Source organism: Pygocentrus nattereri, chromosome 30 (genome assembly GCF_015220715.1).
Source record: "Pygocentrus nattereri isolate fPygNat1 chromosome 30, fPygNat1.pri, whole genome shotgun sequence".
Lineage (NCBI taxonomy): Eukaryota > Metazoa > Chordata > Actinopteri > Characiformes > Serrasalmidae > Pygocentrus > Pygocentrus nattereri.
In genome coordinates, this window is record NC_051240.1 from 11,334,203 (window position 1) to 11,354,082 (window position 19,880).

General features: G+C 41.0%; 1 long non-coding RNA gene across 1 annotated transcript; it reads right to left on the reverse strand.

Annotated features, from left to right (window-relative positions):
* Window positions 1-15,396: 15,396 nt before the first annotated feature.
* LOC108430003 lies at window positions 15,397-19,405 on the reverse strand. The gene is made up of 3 exons (XR_001858050.1): window positions 19,278-19,405; window positions 18,915-19,002; window positions 15,397-15,437 (listed from the first exon to the last, which is right to left on the reverse strand). It is a non-coding gene; the product is annotated as an uncharacterized LOC108430003 (long non-coding RNA).
* Window positions 19,406-19,880: the final 475 nt, after the last annotated feature.

Here is a 19,880-nt window from a genome sequence, read left to right on the forward strand (position 1 = left end):
TGGCACATTATGAACGCAAAATACGACAACAGAGACCCCAGACTGTTGAACAACTGAAGTTGTACATCAAGCAAGAATGGGAAAGAATTCCACCTACAAGGCTTCAACAATTAGTGTCCTCAGTTCCCAAACACTTATTGAGTGTTGTTAAAAGGAAAGGTGATGTAACACAGTGGTAAACGTGCCCCTGTCCCAACTTCTTTGGAATGTGTTGCAGGCATCAAATTCAAAATGAATGAATATTTGCAAAAAACAATAAAGTTTATCCATTTGAACATTAAATATCTTGTCTTTGTAGTGTATTCAATTGAATATAGGCTGAAAAGGATTTGCAAATCATCGTATTCTGTTTTTATTTATGTTTTACACAACGTCCCAACTTCATTGGAATTGGGGTTGTATAAAACCAAGCACCTAGGCCTGCAGACTGCTTCTACAAACATTTGGGAAATGATGGGTTGCTCTCAGGAGCTCAGTGAATTCCAGTGTGGTACCGTGATGGTCCAATTGTGAAATTTCCTCACTACTAAATATTCCACAGTCAACTGTCAGTGGGATTATAACAAAGCAGAAGTGAATGGGAACGACAGCAACTCAGCCACGAAGTGGTAGGCCATGTAAAATGACAGAGCAGGGTCAGCGGATGCTGAGGCCCATAGTGCGCAGAGGTCACCAACTTTCTACAGAGTCAATCGCTACAGACCTCCAAACTTCATGTGGCCTTCAGATTAGCTCAAGAACAGCATAGAAAACTTCATGGAATGGGTTTCCATGGCCGAGCAGCTGCATCCAAGCCTTACATCACCAAGCGCAATGCAAAGCGTCGAATGCAGTGGTGTAAAGCACCGCCACTGGACTCTAGAGCAGCGGAGACATGTATCACTTCACTGTCATAACAAAGGCTTGTTTCTCCAGAAATATAACTTAAAAGAAAAAAGAAATCTTAATTCTTAAAACTACAGTAGGTAAGTTCTGGGGATTTGGAGAGCTCTCTGGTAGAACAGTGTAATTGCATGAAACATGCAGATGAACACTCTATAACACTGATTGTGCTTCAGCCCCCACAAGCAGATGAATCTGATGATTGTGAGCGCATTGAAAGAGTATTCAAAGAGAACTTAATCAAAACTCTTAGACTTAAAAATTATTATTTCAGGCTTTACAGAGTGATTCACAGCACTTGAACAACATATCTTAGCATGTTTTTGTTCTCCTGACTCAGTAATGCTACATATTTCACACACAAACACACAAAAGATCTAAGCCACTTATCCTTCTGGGTCGTCGGGGGTGCCGACCCCAGCTGTCATTGGGCAGAAGGTCGGAAACACCCTGGACAGACCAGTCCATCACAGGCTACTTCTTCTGATCTTAACAAAAAAAAAATCTTTAGTGCAGCTAAAACTTCATATAAAAAGTCATTATGGACTATTTCAATTTATTACTTGTCACGAAATCAGTGTTAAGAGCAGCTAGAATTTTCTATTTATGCCAAAAAGAGTCAAAAACTGAGGTTTTGTTCCAGTGATGATATATTAATATAACTATTCTTCACAGTAATTCTGGACCATTTATTATGAAATGTCCACACAATATTAAGGTAGTTTCCAACGTAATCGTCATACAGTTGCTTCGGTGCGCTGTTAAGTCAAATAGGCTTCTGTGGTTTTTGACATTGTAGGACGTACTGTCATCTACACAAATGCACAAAAGTACAGAGAAAATAAACAGGCTATCTAAGCATCATCCACATCTTATCTATGGTTAACTAATTATGAAGTTGTCTTGTTTGGTTTTGTCAACCTGTTAAAGTAGTCTACCTGTAAAGTTCCTAAGGGTAAAAACATAAAGCCTATTTTTACTTGCAGGAAGTTTTTCCCTGGTGTAAAGTACATATTTGTAACTTCTCATGTTTTAAACCAGGACAATAAAATAAAAGCCTGGAGACGAGACGGGGTGTGTGGAGTCAGTACAACTTAAAAAATATAATATCAATAGATTAAGGTACAATTATGCTCCCTGACTAAAGGTACTGAGATGTACCCTTGAGGGTGCCACCCCAGTGACCATTTAGTACCTTTTCTTCTGAGAGTGTAAACACTCATAAGATACACGTAGGTGTTGGATAATAAATCAAATGGCTTTATTTGCATTCTCAATGTAATGACTTCTGGTTCCTATCACCACTACTGTAAAGAAAACTGAGACTTTAAGTTTTTCTACAGTGAATCATTTCATATCCAACATCTCTGAATGACTCTGTTTACATCTCAATTGAAATGTGCAGAAACTCTGAAAAATCTGTGGAATTTCACTTTAACTTTGCATAGTAACACTATGTCCATGCATCTAGACTATGCAGTCCAGCATCTACAAAGTTGTCTGTTTTAGTTTTCTAGTTATGTAGTTACAACATGTTTAAGTAAAAGTCAATGCACTACACATTCGTTAGTTAGAGATAGATAGTTCACCAAAGCAGTGTATGAGTTTTATGGCAGCATATCTATACAGATGTGATATTTATGAGTGTTATTACTGTGTGTTTTATGTCAAATCTCTCTGTATGAGTGCAGTGTCTTATCAGAGGGCTTCATTTGGATTTATGACTCTTGCCAAACCCCCGCCACTATTGGAAGTCAGTGATCACATACTCGCGGCATCAAATAGGGCCATCAGAGCGTCGTTTATTAGAAAAAATTACCACAGAAGCTCCAGTTTGGAGAAAAGCTGTTCAAAATTGTTTCCTTCAATTTCTTATTCATTACCTCGTAATTTAATCAGTCAGACTCTGCTGCACAAATGAAAGAGGAAAAAAAGCAATTTGCGTTTGGTTTTCAGTTTTTTTTTCTTTTATCGAGAATTATAACACCACTGTCTTCTCTGATGAAAACATCACTCTGGTTTTGATGGAAATGTGTCAGCTTTGGCGAATATGATGGCTGTGATTGATTGGTTGGGACAGTTCCACTGCAGAGGCGGTCCCATGCCGACGGCTTTCTCTTCTGAAGCCCGTCCTGAAGTGGCACCTGTTGTACACAGTGACCTTCTAATTTTCTAATTCAATTTCATCCCGCCCCCCCCCAACGTCCCGCCAGCTCGGCCCACCGCTCCCCCGTCTCAGCCGGCAGTAATACCAATTACAGCGAGTGACTGGAACCTGCACTCCGCTTAAATCAAGGCGGAGTAGTGTTTTATTGCACTGCCCCGTTAAATCAATCTAAATCTGAGCATAATAGGGCCCTAATCAGGTAGTAGAAAGAATAATAGGTTGTCACGCATGAGGAAAAATAGGCAATCATGGAATGTTTTCTTTAATTAGGCTGTGAGGAGTGGAAGGGCAGCGAGAGAAGGCCCGGCCCATTCATCATCCGCAAAGGTGGGAAATTACTTCAATTACTCAGGAAAGAAAGAGGGAGAGACAGAGAGAGAGATGAACAGATGAGGTGAGAGGATGAAGGTAGAGCGAGACAGTGGAGACTTCTGAACAAAGGCCGCTTTTGACATTTACCTCTCGAAACCTCTTGCTACTCGCACATGCTGCATTGTTATTGATGAATTGAACGGCATTTCATCAGCAGAATGAAACTGCACGTATGAGCCACATCCACCAGCTGTATCTGACTCATACATGCACACATCTCCGCAGTCTTTAGTGGGCAAGTGCACTCTAACACTCTCTGGAAGTCACCTGCAAGTCTTGGTAGTTTGTGAGTGGATTTATTCTAGATGGCATGACAAACGACATGTTATTGTAAATGCACTTGCGGTATTGATTAGTGAGAGGCCGAGAAAGACAAGTGATACTTAAGTCCTGTCAATGCAGCAACAGCTTAAAGAAACTGCAGGGTGGGTTCAACAAGACAATGCCAAACCACATTCTGCACGTATTACAGCATGGCTCCACATTAAAAAGTCCAGGTGTTCAACTGACCTGACTCCTGCAGTCCAGACCTGTCATCACTGAAAACATTTGACGCATTATGAATCGAAAAATACAACAAAGGAGACTCTGAACTGTTGAGCAGGTGAAATCCTGTATCAAAGAACGAGAAAACATTTCATTTTCAAAACAACAGCGTTGGTCTCCTCAGTTCCCAAATGCTCACAGTGCAGTTAAAAAACGAGAGGTGAGGAAACACAGTGGTAAACAGCCCCCCGTCCCAACTTTTTTGGAACATGTTGTTGGCATCAAATTCAAAATGGGCATATATTTTTCAAAAAACCATAACATATCTCAGTTTCAAAATTTGATATGATGTCTTTGTAGTATTTTCCTTTATCATTGCATCCTATTTTTATTTACATTCAACCTCTTTTGAAAATGGGGTTGTAGTTGCTCATTGTCCACTTTATCAGCTCCACTTACTATATAGGTGCACAGACTGTAGTCCATCTGTTTCTCTGCATGCTTTGTTAGGCTCCTTTTACCCTGTTCTTCAGTGGTCATGACCCCCCCATGGATCCTCACAGAGCAGGTACTATTTGGGTGGTGGATCATTCTCAGCACTGCAGTAACACTGACGTGGTGGTGGTGTGTTAGTGTGTGTTGTGCTGGTATGAGTAGGTCAGACACAGTGTTGCTGGAGTTTTTAAACGCTGTGTCCACTCAGTGTCCACTATATTACACTCTCTTAGCTTGTAGGTCCACCTTGCAGATGTAAAGACGATAGTGCATCTCTTGCTGTACAGTATGAACAAATTATCCTCTAGTCCTTCATCAGTGGTCACAGGACGCCGCCCACAGGTAGAGCTGGGTGAAATGGCCAAAAATGTTATCACGATAAACAAAATTCATATTGTTCGATATCAACACATATCATGATAAATGTCAAATCATTATTTCTTTCAAGGTTGATGGCTGATTTTTGCTCCTGGGTGACAAATGTGGTGTAATGTAAGTGTGGTAGACTGGGATTCAATCCCCACCTGGGTAAACACCCTACACTATACCAATAAGAGTCCTTGGGCAAGACTCCTAACACCACCTTCGCCTACCTGTGTAAAATGATCAAATTGTAAGTCGCTCTGGATAAGAGTGTCAGCCAAATGCTGTAAATGTAAATCGTTGTTTTAAACTATTCTTTATAATCAGAATATGACAAACACCAAACAATGGATTGTTTCACAAATGTGTCATGGGACAGTGGGAGAAAGTGTCTGGTGAGCTGTTTTTATCAGCTGGAAAAGTGCAGCCGCAGTTTTTGTAATAGCTTAATTTACGAAAGAAATGGCTATGCCGTTACAAATGCTAAATAAGTGGCCAATAACAGTGCTAAACTGTTTAGTTTCTCAACAATGTCAACTTAGTATGAACAGCTAACATTAGCTGGCTCTGCACATCAGTGATGGATCACACCGTGATCTTCTTTAGTCCTCCTTTTAGCTATGTTTAAACTGAAAGCAGTGCTTTTGTGTCTTGTTTGATATACAGAATCATCTATTTGCCATGCTGTGCGAGTAACAGGGCGCTGCTTCAAGTTAGCCAGCAGCTAAAAACAGCTAACCTGGAAAGATAGCGCTCTCCAATGCCTCACAGCTTCCTCAGTTTACTTTTGTTTAAATCTGGGCTGTAACTTGCATGAACACACTTTTCTTTCACGTTCGTTGCTTGGGAAATGCTGGTTAAACTTCCGGCACCGCTGTGAGTGGCAGCCTTTCCAGTCCTCCTTGAACAGTCATTATTGATGATTGTTCTATTTTTCTATTTGTATATATGACTTTTTTATATTTATTCTTCCTGTTATATTGTTTACACCCTATTACTGTCCTGTGTTATGTGGCTGCTAAATTTCCTTTGGGATCAGTAAAGTATCTATCTATCTATCTATCTATCTATCTATCTATCTATCTATCTATCTATCTATCTATCTATCTATCTATCTAATACTAAAATATGATGGTTTGGCACTGTATCACAGTGCTGCTGATGCTACTAAAGCTTGTCAGGATGTACTGAAAGAGGTAAGTTTACCGTAGGTCAGTATAGTTACGCCACTGATCTCGTCACTCACACTTGGCCGAGAGCAGATGGCCGGTCACTCCACTCAAACAGGGAATGTATAACTCCATGTTTCAGTACACTTAGCTACCCTTTTTTACTTGTCGCCCCCTCCCGCTCTAATCTTTCGCTACAGTGTGGAAGTGTGAGAATGGTGTACTACATTGAACATTTATTGAACCTTACTTTGCTATATCAAGGAAAAGTTATATTGCGGTTATTATCGTTATCGTTTTATTGCCCAGCCCTACCCACAGGATACTGTTGGCTGGATATTTCTGGTTGGTGGACTATTCTCAGTCCACACTAACACACCACCACCACGTCAGTGTTACTGCAGTGCTGAGAATAATCCACCACTCAAATAGTACCTGCTCTTTGAGGGTCCATGGGGGTCCTGACCACTGAAGAACGGGGTAAAAGGGGGCTAACAGAGTATCAGAGAAACAGATGGACTACAATCTGTAACTGTAGAACTACAAAGTGCAGTTATACAGTAAGTGGAGCTGATAAAATGAACAGGGAGCGTAGAAACAAAGAGGTGGTCATGTTATGCTCAGTGTTGGACACTCAGAGATTCCTAAACATAATTGACTCAAAGAACTGTATACTGCACTTCTACTGCAGTTACTCACTCCAACTTCATTACTGCATGTTGACCGTTGTGCACTATGCCTGTGTGCACCACCTTCCCCCTCACCTTGTCTGAGGTGCGTCTGTTCTTTTTCTTGTTTCCTGTATTCTGCTGGCCCGTGAAAATTAAACACTGCGCGCGCACACACACACACACACACACATCCAGACGTGCACTCTTTTTTTTTTTCCGTAGCACTTGAGTGACCAGGCTGCTCCATCATATTACTAACCCAAACGGCAATAAATCATTTCAGCTTTCATCTATTGTTATTGATGAATGGGCTATTATTTGTCATTTAATCAACAGAAAATGATGACCTGTGAGACGTCTCTCTCTCTAGCTCTCCCCCATCTCTCTCTCTCTCTCTCCCTCTCTCTCCCTCTCTCTCTCTCTGCACAGGACAGCAATGATGGATTGTATCCTTAAACTGTTATTACACTTTTAATGCATTCGCTTAGAAATGACATGCAGGACAGTCTTCTCTGTTTTTTTCTATTCCTCTCTCTGTCTCCCTCTCTCCCTCTCTCTCTCCTTCGGTGTCTTTTTCCTTCTCTTGCTCACGTCGTTTCTCTTTTTCGTTTTATTTATTTCATACTCTTTATTTCTCTTTCTTTCCCTTTCTGTTCCTCTTTCTTTCTCTTTTCCTTTTACTCCGTCTTTCTCCCTCACACCGTCTCTCATTCTTTCTGTTTCTTTCTCTTGCATTCTGCTTTCCTATCTGTCTTTGTCTTTGTCATTCTCTCTGTCTCTTGTGCTCTCTTTTCCGTTCTGTCTTTTTCTTTTCCTCATACTTCTCTCTCTCTTTCTATTTCTTTGTCTTGTGTTCTCTTTTCTTTTTTCACTTACTCTTTTACTTTCCCTCATAATCTCGCCCTCTTGCATATATTTCCTCTGTCTCACTATTTTCCATCCCCACATCATTTTTTACTTTCTTTGCTGTGTGTTTGTATGTAAGTGATGAGTGAGATGTGTGTGAGTCGTGTGTGTTTTGACAGGTATTCACTCTGAAGGCATTACCTGCCTGTTGAACTGCTGAGCCAGTTGATGTAGCCCGATTGTGAATAAATGGATTGTTTACTGAAGCAAACAGACAAGTGTGAGTCCCTCTCTCGCTCTTTTCTCTCTCTCTCTCTCTCTCTCTCTCTCGCTCTCACTTTCTCTCTCCTCTCTTCTCTCTCTCTTCTCTCTCGCTCGCTCTCTCGCTCTTCTCTCGCTATTCTCTCTCTCTCTCTCGCTCTTCTCTCGCTATTCACTCTCTCTCTCTCTTCTCTCTCTCTCTCGCGCTCTCTTCTCTTCTCTCATTCTCTCGCTCTTCTCTCTCTCTCTCGCTCGTCTTCTCTCTCTCTCGCTCTTCTCTCTCTCTCCTCTCTCTCTCTCTCTCGCTCTTCTCTCGCTATTTTCTCTCTCTTCTCTCTCTTTCGCGCTCTCTTCTCTCATTCTCTCACTCTTCTCTCTCTCTCGCTCGTTCTTCTCTCAGCATGGCTCTAGACCAAATGTTATATTATCAAAGCTAGTAACTCCTCCAGGGGCGTAAATATCATATTATGATACCTGTTAGTTTCCGCTAGTTAATTGTGCTCAGTTCTAACACAAGCAAAGCATATTCAAAGAAAATGTTCATTTCTGTTTTTCAAAAAGTGTTAACTACACTGTCTGGATGTAAACAATTCCGTTGCAAGTCATTCGGAGTGGTCTGATGTCTGTTTTCTGGAGCCTGAATTGGCAGTGGCACTGATAGAACCACACATCTGATGCTTTTAATGCCACTTAAAGCTTCTAAAGTTATTAAATAAAATGGTTATGAATAAACCGCCTGACATCTGAGACACTGTTTTATAATAGTTTAAGAAAAGGTTTTAGCCTAAAATGTATTTTTTAAACTGAATTCATAGTGGACACGCAAGGTGTTGGACGTGCCGTTTTCAATTTAATATAGGATTTAAATGATTCCCACATCACTGCAGTGTGTTTTTATTTGCATGTTGCACAGCATCCCAACTTTTTTGGAAATGGGCTTGTAGTCCCAGAAAAGAATTTTTTTTGATAAAGACAAAAAATTGGAGTTTCACTAGTGGTCTTGAACAGTAAACAAAAAGGCTACATTTCTGTTGTAGACATTGTAGCCCCTGCTTCTTATCACCAATACTGTAAATAAATCCTGGTCTGTCAATTTCTTTACAATGAACTATTTCAAATTAAACCACTCTGAATTACTGTTTACATCCCAACACTTGAATTATGCAGAAATTTTGAAAAATCAGGGAAATTCATTTAAATTCCAGATTCCAGTGTCCCTTACTGAAGAAAATTCCTCCATGATGATGACCCATATCGCAATACACTTGAGACTACCTTTCCCATGAGGCCATGCAATCATGACAAACATGGCATACATAATGAAGTGCCCATTATGAACGAGCCGCATATCGTCCGTGTCATACTGCTAATTTACATGCATTTGCATGCTGATGTATATTCTAACATGTTTTCCATGAATTTTTAACTATTGTTGTTCATTAACGGTCCAGGGTCCCTCACAATGCACAATCTTCTTCAAACAACTCTTCTTACATTTTGTTCAATTATTTCTCACTCAGAGAAATTCTGTGGAATGTGCAGAGTCTAAACTTTCAACCAGCACCATATTTGTCGTCATAGGTGGCAGATGAGATATTTTATTGGGATTTGAATTTGATGAAAAGTTATTGTTTCTATCATACATACAGTATTTACATGCAGTATAAAGAACTAAGCAAGAGTCCTGTTGATGGGAATGTTGATAAGAGAGGTCAGAGGAGAATGGCCGAACATGTTCAAGTTAACAGAAAGGCTTCATTAACTCCAATAACTAATCTTTACAACAATGGTGAACAGAAAAGCAAACATGTTGAACACTGGTGTGGATGGGCTACAACAGCAGAAACCCAAGAGAAATTCAGGTTCCAATTCTGTGAGCCAAGAATAGCTGTTTGAGAGTACACTGGGCACAGGCTCACCCAAACTGGACAGTTAAAGATTGGAAAAATGTTGCCAGGATTGATGAATCTAGATTTCTTCTCAACAGAATATTGCATAAACAATAAACAGCATGAATCCATGGTCCCAACTTGCCTTGCATCAACACTTCAAGCAGCTGGTGGCGAAGTATTTTCTTCCTCATTTCGGGCCCTATAATACCAATCAAGCATTGTATAAATGCTACAGCCTATTTGGGCATTGCCATTGCCTACTGGGCAATGTGACAGTTTCATTTTGGCCACTGAAAATGAAGAGCCTGTGGCCCTTGAGGACATTTGGACATTTCGTTTAGCTTTTATCCCCTTTTAAAAACCTCTGAGTCAAGCAGAATGTTCCCACATTCAAATATTCACCACTGATAACAAAACAACTACTTTTTCACATTTTCTAAAGATAATTAGCACAATATTTCATGCTTTTTAAACATCCAAAGATTTAATGAATACACACACACACACACACACACACACACCCACACACCTACACACATTTTCTAAGCCAATTATCCTCTGGGGGGGAACTGGAGCCAACCCCAGCACTCATTGGGTGGGAGGCACATAGGATATACACTATATTTCCAAAGGTATTCACTCACCCCTCCAAATCATTGATTTCAGATGTTCCAGTCTCTTCCATGGCCACAGATGTATAAAACCAAGCCGCTAGGTCTGCAGACTGCTTCTACAGACATTAGTGAAAGAATGGGTCGCTCTCCAGTGTGGTACCGTGATCGGACGCCACCTGGGCAACAAGTCCAGTCGTGAAATTCTCACTACTAAATATTCCACAGTCAGCTGTCAGAGGTATTATAACAAAGTGGACGTGATTGGGAATGACAGCAACTCAGCCACGAAGTGGTCGGCCAGGTAAAATGACAGAGTGGGGTCAGCGGATGCTGAGGGGCATAGAGAGCAGAGGTCGCCAACTTTCTGCAGAGTCAATCGCTTCACATATTAAACAAGAAAAACACCTTTCCTGAAGAAAATACAGATTTCACAGCTTAAGGAACTCCCTGGGATTGCTATTGTGTTGTTCGGTAGCTGCCAGAGGTTTGCTGGGAGTAACTAGTTCCTATGGGATCGCTTTTGGTTGCACTGATGTTGCTAACTAGTTGCTACGATATCTCAGGTGGTTGCTTTGATACTCCAGGCAGTTCCCTGAGTGTTGCTGGGAGGTTGCTATGGTGTTCCAGGTGATTGCCGGTGCTGCTAGGTGGCTACTGTGGTATGTCAGGTAATTACCAGGTTGTTGATAGTATTCGTCTATTATGTTTATATAGTGCTACAAACTTACAAGCAGTTGTTAAGTCATTTAAGCAGTTGCTATGCTAATATTCTGGACTTTGGTGTCAGTATCCTCATAATTGCAGGACAAGTAAGCAGACACATGTATCTGTGAATTCCTGCTGGTGTGGATTATTTATTCTCTGTAAAGCGAAAAGCAGATAAATTGCTAAATGTGTACAACTGTGTGTTCTCTCATCAATTTATTAGTTTTTAATTATTTCCGTTTAAAAGCACACTTGACTGGGTTTTGGTTCTGAAGAATGCTTGTTAATTGTAAATACAAAGTATATATAATAAATACCTTTCTATAATTCTGGCCACAAGTGGCTCAAGTGAGCAGTACATGTTTTTACATCTCTCTGCATTAGAATAGTGTGACTAATTAAGTGACCACAGAGTGTAGTCTACTTTAATTTGTCTCTTTGTAAACAAATTGTTATTACAGAAATCTGTGCACAAGAGTGGTACAGAAGTTTCCCAGAGTTCTCGAAAGGAATGAAAATGCAACATGCTATTTGCAGTTATAATGTTAGAGTTTAGATGTCAAACATGGACAACAAATAAACGCAGAATTGCCTTCTTCCTGTAATAACCAGAAGAGGAAAAAAAAGACATGTCTAGTAAACGCACCACCTCTCCACCTCAAACAAAAAACTACTGTCGATGAACTGCTCCTGCTTATGTTAATCAAAGGGGTTTCTAATTAACACCATGTGCTAGAGAATGCATAATTCACGCAGCGGCCTCCACGTTGCACCTTTAATGAGGGAGAGGCGCGGGCCCTGCTGTTTGCCTTGCTGTTTGGTTGTATGATGATAATTATCGTTGCCTGTCGGGTTAATTGTTTCAGGGGAGGCGCCGCTCGGCAGATTGTTCTTTTGTTCAGCGTTTGCTTGGGGGAGATCAGCCATGAGGACTAATAGTTTCATTTTTAACATGCGTTCTTAACACAGACGGGCTTGGCTCAGCAAAAAGTCTTCTCATTTGAGTAATCTGTGGCCTTTCATTTTGTGATCACACCTGCCCTGGCTTTATGCGTCCAACGCAGTCAATAGTATATGTTTACTGACCTTGAAGGTTGTGCAGGCTCTACCTAATAAGCAACATAAGCAGCTGCTTAGGGCTCCGTGGCAGCCAGGTGGCCCCCTGACAACGTAGGGCTTATTACTGAACCCTTATGCTGTCTAAGATGCTTGAGTGAGAGGGAAAAACAACTGGCTAATCATGCCTTAAAAAAGAATGCATGCATCTGGAGACAAAAAATGTAAAAGAAAAAGGGAAGATGTGGAGAAAAAGCTTGAAGACAAATTTGCTTTTGGTGTTAACATTAAGCCATTACTGTGCTCTTGCAACAAAGAAACAGCAGAATAAGCCACTTCCTAAACTCATGGGGGAGGTCACCAAAATTCCCACCACACGGTGACCCCATGCCTCAGATACCCTAAGTCACATAGAACATACAAATATCAGAACGACCAAACAACAATGACAGCAATACAACAACTATAACTGTCTGTTTTAGGAGGGGGGTGGGGCTCACCGTGTAGCTCCCTTTCTCAGTACCAGAGTAAGTGGCAGCCACTACAATATGGAGAAAGTAAAGCATTTATAACAGCCAATAGGAGCGCTGTCTTCTCTGTCACCAGGTTCAGATCATACTGAGCTTAAGGTTTGCTGGCTAACCAAGAAATACCATGTGGTGAGACACAGCCCTGGATCCAGGATGCTGAGAGAGCTACCTCCACGATGCGGCGCTGAAGGCAGTGTTTGTTGCGGATTTTCTCAGCATAAACAATTTGTTTGAGATGACCCCAGAGATAAAAGTCGATAATAAAATAAAATAAAAAATAAAATGAAACTTGTCCTGTGACTTTTGACTCACCCTGTATAATTTAGACAGTCATTAGCCACATGTACATGCAGCCCGATAATCCGTTAATATTCCGACTAATTGCTCAATTAATTGCGGAGTAGAACACTTCCATGTCTACACCTCAATCGAACTAGTGTGATTGAGGCCATTTGGACTAAACGAAAAAAACATTTTTCAAAATCCATTAATGATGCAGAGGTGTTGTAAGTCAAAATAACATTTTTTTAGATTTACCACTATAAATAAATGACATAAGTTTACTATTGGTTGTAAATAGTAAATGAAATGACTGTATTTGCTTTATAGACATCACAACCCCTGCGTCCTTATCTCAGTATACACTGTTAGAAATAAAGGTACATTTCTGGCACAAACAATGTAAACGTTCCCTCAAAGGTACAACCGTGGTTTTAAGGTCCAACTGTGTTCCTTAAACAAGTTTTTTCCAGCTGAAAAGTCCTTCTTTTCATATCCTAATGTTTTAAAACAGACCAATGAAATAAAAAAGCCTGGAGACGGGACGGGGTGTGGAGTCAGTACAACTATAATGTCATTTCAATGGATTATGGTACAGTTATGTTCCCTGACTAAAGGTACTGAGATGTACCAGTGACAAGAGGGGCAGTGCCCCAGTAACTGTTTGCTACCTTTATTTCCAGGAGTGTATCAAATAATTTGGCGTGCTTCAAGCTAATTATCGGCCAATATAGTGAGATCATTCAACTTACTAAAAATCTAAAACAAATCAAATTGTCTAGAAATCAGTAAAATAATCCTATAATAAACATCAAAACAATCTTAGATGTATTTGACTAGATTCAAGATCATTTCACTCGCCACGTTACCGATTTTTGCAGAGCAGTGTGCCATTCAGTGTCAGAAACCATGTAAGCAAGTCTATTTGAAATGACTCGACCACCTAATGAGGTTTGAGGCACATGTGTGATGAATTACACAATGTTAACTGGCAGCTATAAGCCTCCGTTACATGTTAAATCCATTACACTCATAGCTCCACACTCAAAACAATTACTTACGGCCTTCCATCCATCCATTTTCTAAGCCGCTTCTCCCTCAGGGTCATGGGGGGGTGCTGGAGCCTATCCCAGCGGTCATCGGGCAGAAGGCAGGATACACCCTGGACAGGTCGCCAGTCCATCGCAGGCCAGACAGACAGACACAGACAGTCACTCACACCCAGGGGCAATTCAGCATGTCCAATTGGCCTGACTGCATGTCTTTAGACTACGGGAGATAACCGGAGAACCCGGAGGAAACCCACGCAGACACTGGGAGAACATGCAAACTCCACACAGAGAGGCAGGGGAATCGAACCCAGGCCCTCCTCGCTGTGAGGCGAGGCCATGAAGTGAGTGATAGCTGAGCTGCTAACTGGCGTGATGGCCAGCATGACCATAAGTGTTATGTACAAGAATTGCATAAATCCTACAAGAACTTCCAATTTAATCGTTATTTAATTAATTCAATTATTGAATTTATTCAATATTTATTTTTATTAATATTTATTGATCACGATGGAGAAACAAACTATAACACCATTTGTTACTTTGGATTTATGTTTTTAAACTGAATGAAAAATTGATTAAATTTTTAATTAAAAATACATTAATTAAAATTAATTAAAATACATAAGTTTTAACTTTGGGCATAAAATATTTGAGTGCAAAACTAAAGAAGCAAACTGCGGACAGCAAACATGCCCTGGCTGATCAAATACATTTGGAGAAATCTGTACAAAATATATTTGATGTCCAGCTGAACTATTGCCGTTTATATTAACTATATATATAACTATAAGTTATAGTGTGGTTTGCGTGATCATCTGTGTCTGTACTCTTGGTGGGACCTCAGTGGTAATTTTTTAAATGGCCACTTGGTGGCAGAAATGCTGTAAATGGTTTGTGTTCACACTCTGTCCAAGGTCTGGCTCAACCATAATAACAGCCACTAGAGGGCAGTAACAGGTCAAAAAATGTTCACATTCAAAAACCACAGAGTACAATAATGGAATAAGTTCTGTTTGATGCTCAGGTGTGTGTGTGTGTGTGTGTGTGTGTGTGTGTGTGTGTGTGTGTGTGTGTGTGTGTGTGTGTGTGTGTTTCTGCTGATTCAGAATGTCAGACAGTTAAAGAAAACGCTGCATTCATCTTTTTAATCTTAATGTGCTGTATGACTGTGACTAGAGCAGAGAAGTCCAGACAAAGGCTTCAGTATTTCTCAGTTCTTTTCAGTCCGGACTTACAAAACAGTGAAGGTGCAGCAACTGTACAGGAGCCCATGGTGAACCCCCACCTCAGGTCTTTATTAGATCTTCCATAACTCTGCTTACACAATTTAATACCAATCTACAATAATAATGCATTTTAACCGTTGGGCTTTGAAGAAGCACTAACTCGTATGACACAGAACAAGGAAATTACGTAGGTATTTTTTGATCACTGAAGGCCTTTTTGTATTTGGATAAGACATCAAATTATGTACTGGGTCCACTGACAGACAGACACATACCAGCTTCACTTACCATATAGGTACTTTCCACTTCTACAATTACAGACTGTAATCTGTTCTTTTCCTTTCACCCTGTTCTTCAATGGTCGGGCGCCCCTGTAGGACCATCACAGAGCAGGTATTATTTGGATGGTCAATGGACTGACACTGATGAGGTGGTGGTGTGTTAGTGTGTGTTGTGCTGGTATGAGTGGATCAGACACAGCAGTGCTGCTGGAGTTTTACTGCTCCTTTATCCAGAAACTACTATGAATTTTACTACTAAAGTGACAGTTCAGTAACTACTGAGTAAGTGACAGAGTGAATGAATGACTAAAGGAGTGAGCGAGTGAGTGAGTAAGTGAGTGAGTGAGTGAGTGAGTGAGTGAGTAAATGAGTGACAGAGAGCAAGTGAATGATAGTGAATGACTGATTGAATGAGTGAGTGGCTGAGTGAATGAGCAAGTGAGTGAATGAATGAGTGAGTGACTGACTGACTGAGACGGTCAATGAGTGAGTGACTGAGTAAATGATTGAGTGAGTGAATGAGTGAGTGGCTAACTGACTGACTGGCTAACTGATTACCTTACTGAGTGAGTGATTGAGAGAGTGACTGATTGAGTGAGTAAAGGAGTGACTGATTCAGTGAGTGAGTGAGTGAGTGACTGACTGATTCAGTGAGTGAGTGATTTATTGACCGAGTGACTGACTGAGTGACTGACTGAGTGAGTGACTGAGTGAGTGACTGAGTGAGTGACTGAGTGAGTGACTGAGTGAGTGACTGACTGATTAAGTGAGTGTGATTTATTGACTGAAAAGTAAAGTAAGTAAAGGAGTGAGTGAGTGAGTGAGTGAGTGAGTGAGTGAGTGAGTGAGTGAGTGAGTGAGTGAGTGGCTCATAGATTGAATGAGTGAGTGATTTATTGACTGAGTGACTGATTGACTAAGCGAGTGAGTGACTGATTCAGTGAATGAGTGAGTGAGTGACTGACTGACTGACTGACTGAGTGAATGAGTGACTGATTCAGTGAGTGAGTGATTTATTGACTGAGTGAGTGAATGAATGAGTGAGTGACTGACTGACTGATTGATTGACTGAGTGAGTGAATGACTGATTCAGTGAGTGAGTGAGTGATTTATTGACTGAGTGAGTGACTCAGTGACAGAGTGAGTGACGTACAAGCCAGTTCCATGAGGTGATTCTAAATCTAACTAGTATCAGTAGGCATTTAGTGAAGAACACAGTAGCAGGAGCTACCACATTTAAAGCTTTAAGAAACAATAAAATAATCTTAAAATTAACTGTGAATTAACTGCAGGAGGACTAAGCCTCTGGAACTGCAGTAGCGTTCCTACCTGGACAAACTTTCGTGGCTCACAGCAGCGCATTGTTTCCGTTACTGACACAGTTATACTACATTTTTCATTTTAAGTAAATCTGAATTCTATATTTCCATGTTAGTTCATGACCCTGATTATATTATATCAAAGTGGAATTTCTCAGACTTTTCATAACTGCATATTTAAATGGTTAAAATCAGACAAAACAATACAGAGTGATTTAATGTGATACAAGACATTCTAGAGAAACTTCCCAGCCAGAATTATTCACAGTGATGGAGATAGGAACCAAACATGAAAAGTGTACTGCTGCTAAAGCGTAAGGTACCTCAGACATTGCTTTAAAAACAGTTTAAGCATTTAAGCCTTAACATATTTATTAGATGCATTCGTGGTGGAGAGGAATATGCAAGGCAAAAATAGCAAATAAAGCAGATTTTCCACTATTTATCATCATCAACATTACATATAAAAACTCAAAGGACATGTTTAGGTTCACTGGTGCTTTTGAACACTAAACAAAATGGCTATATTTGTGTAGCAAACCATTCTGAATGACTAAATAGTGCAGACGTTTTAAACAGCATGATTCATCATATCATACACTCAAATAAGACTACATTCCTTCATCAAAGTCTTGTGAATTTTGCCCTGCTGGTAAAATGTCTTCTGCTTTTTGAAAAACTAATATTAATCAACAAGTGGTTTCACCACTCTCACCGATCACAAAGACTAAACACTCTTTCAGAGACCCTCCATGCCCACATTTCACTCACAAATATGTCACACTTCAGAAGGAGAGTGCAAGGGCACCACCAGGGATTTTGGGCCCTATGAAAAAATATCACACTGGGCCCCACAACCACAGGCCATGCCAGCCCTGATAATATAACGCTGTGCAGACATGCATGCAACATTCTGCATAGAGTGAAATTCACTGATACACTATATTTCCAAAAGTATTCAGTCACCCATCCAAATAAATGTTCCAATCACTTCTATGGCCACAGGAAACCAAGCACCTAGGCTTATACAAACATTTGGAAAAGAAAGGGTCGCTCTCAGGAGCTCAGTGAATTCCATGGTACCGTGATAGGATGCCACCTGTGTAACAAGTGCAGTCATGAAATTTCCTCACTACTAAATATTCCACAGTCAACTGTCAGTGGTATTATAACAAGCTGGAAGTGACTGGGAACAACAGCAACTCAGCCACGAAGTGGTAGGCCACATAAAATGACAGAGCTCAGAATAGCTCAAGAACAGCATAGAGAGCTTCATGGAATGAGTTTCCAAGGCCGAGCAGCTGCACCCAAGCCTTACATCACCAAGCACAATGCAAAGCATCGAATGCAGTGGTGTAAAGTGCCGCCACTGAGCAGTGGAGACATGTTCTCTGGAGTGGCAAATCACACTTCTCCATCTGGCAATCTGATGGATGAGTCTGGATTTGCCGGTTGCCAGGAGAACGGTACTCGTCTTACTGCAATGTGCCAACTGTAAAGTTTGGTGGAGGGGGGATTATGGTGTGGTGTTGTTTTTCAGGAGTTGGGCTCGGCCACATAGTTTAAGTGAAAGGAACTCTTAATGCTTCAGCACCAAGAGATTTTGGACAATTTCATGCTCCCAACTTTGTGGGAACAGTTTGGGGACGGCCCCTTACTGTTCCAACATGACTGCGCACCAGTCCACAAAGCAAGGGCCATAAAGACATGGATGAGCGAGTTTGGTGTGAAAGAACTTGACTGGCCTGCACAGAGTCCTGACCTCAACCCAACAGAATATCTTTGAGATGAATTAAAGTGGAGACTGCGAGCCAGGCCTTCTCATCCCACATCAGTGTCTGACCTCACAAATGCACTTCTGGAAGAATGGTCAAAAATTCCCATAAACACATTCCTAACCCTTGTGGAAAGCCTTCCCAGACTTCCCAGATTTGAAGCTGTGCAAAGCATGTGCCGACATCATATTAAACCTTATGGATTGAGAATGGGATGTCACTCAAGTTCATATGCGTGTGAAAGCAGATGACCGAATACTTTTGGCAATATAGTGTATACTTTATTTTAGCACAGAAATGTGCTAAAGGCCATCTTTTTAGATGCAATTTTAATGGTAAAAAATAAAATCATTGAATAGAAAATTACCTTAAAGTTAATGAACCTAAAATAAATATTAATTTAAGAAAAGAAATTTGCACAGACCCCCAGCATTCATGCCAACTGCCATGTCACACAACACAATGCTGCTCACCTCTTTCTTCAGTTGGAGACAGGTTCACTGGCAGGGGTCTGGGGATGGGGAGACAGGGCTGCTGAGCCTGAAGCTGCATCTGTTGGGCCTGGCACCAGGCAGGGGCAGAGACAACTGAATTAATATTGTAACATGTTCATAACAATGTTCTGTATGTTAGCTGTATGTTTGTGTACGTATGTTCCATCATTTATTTCTCTGACTTTATTCTATAAAGACTCTTATTGTGAACGTGGACTAACCGCTTTGTTCGGCGTTTATGCCTGTATAATAGGGGTGCAACGATTGTTCGACTTAGGCGACTAAAATCGACGACCAAATTAGTTGACAAGTAATTTAGGCGATTAGTTGGTTAGACATTACCGCTCACTGGAGAGTTAACAGCAGCGCGATGACTGCCTCAAGGACAAAATCCTCAAATGTGTGTAATCTCAGGAAAAAAGGTTGTAGTCGTGGTGTTTGTTAAGCCGACTTTAGCAGGCATCTGAAGAAGAATCTAGTCGGTTCACTGGATGAAGATTAACCTCGCTGCGTCCCAAACCTACTAGCACACTAAATAGTGTGTAAAAACAGCGCCCATTAGAGGTGCACTCATTAGTGTCGTGTGTGAAGTGCAGAAGTGTGTGGTTTGGGACGCGGCGGTAGTTGTGCTAACGAGCTAGTTCGCTAACGTTAATGCTAAAATCCGCCCTACTCCACGTTGAGCCGAGCTGTAACATTTGTAAATGCAGGTTCTCTGGAGTCGGTAATGGAGTTTGAACAGAGAAACAAGCAACTATTATTCACAGGGACCCTGTTGACTTTCCAGATAACGCCTAACCTACACTTTTAAACACTGCACCGCCGTCTCCGCGTCGAGGCCGCCGGTGTGTTCAAACTCGGCGGACACAGGCGAGCGGTTACAAACAGGCTTCTGCTCTCCCGCTAACAGTTTGGCTCCTCTCGCTAACAGTTTGAGGAGGTAGT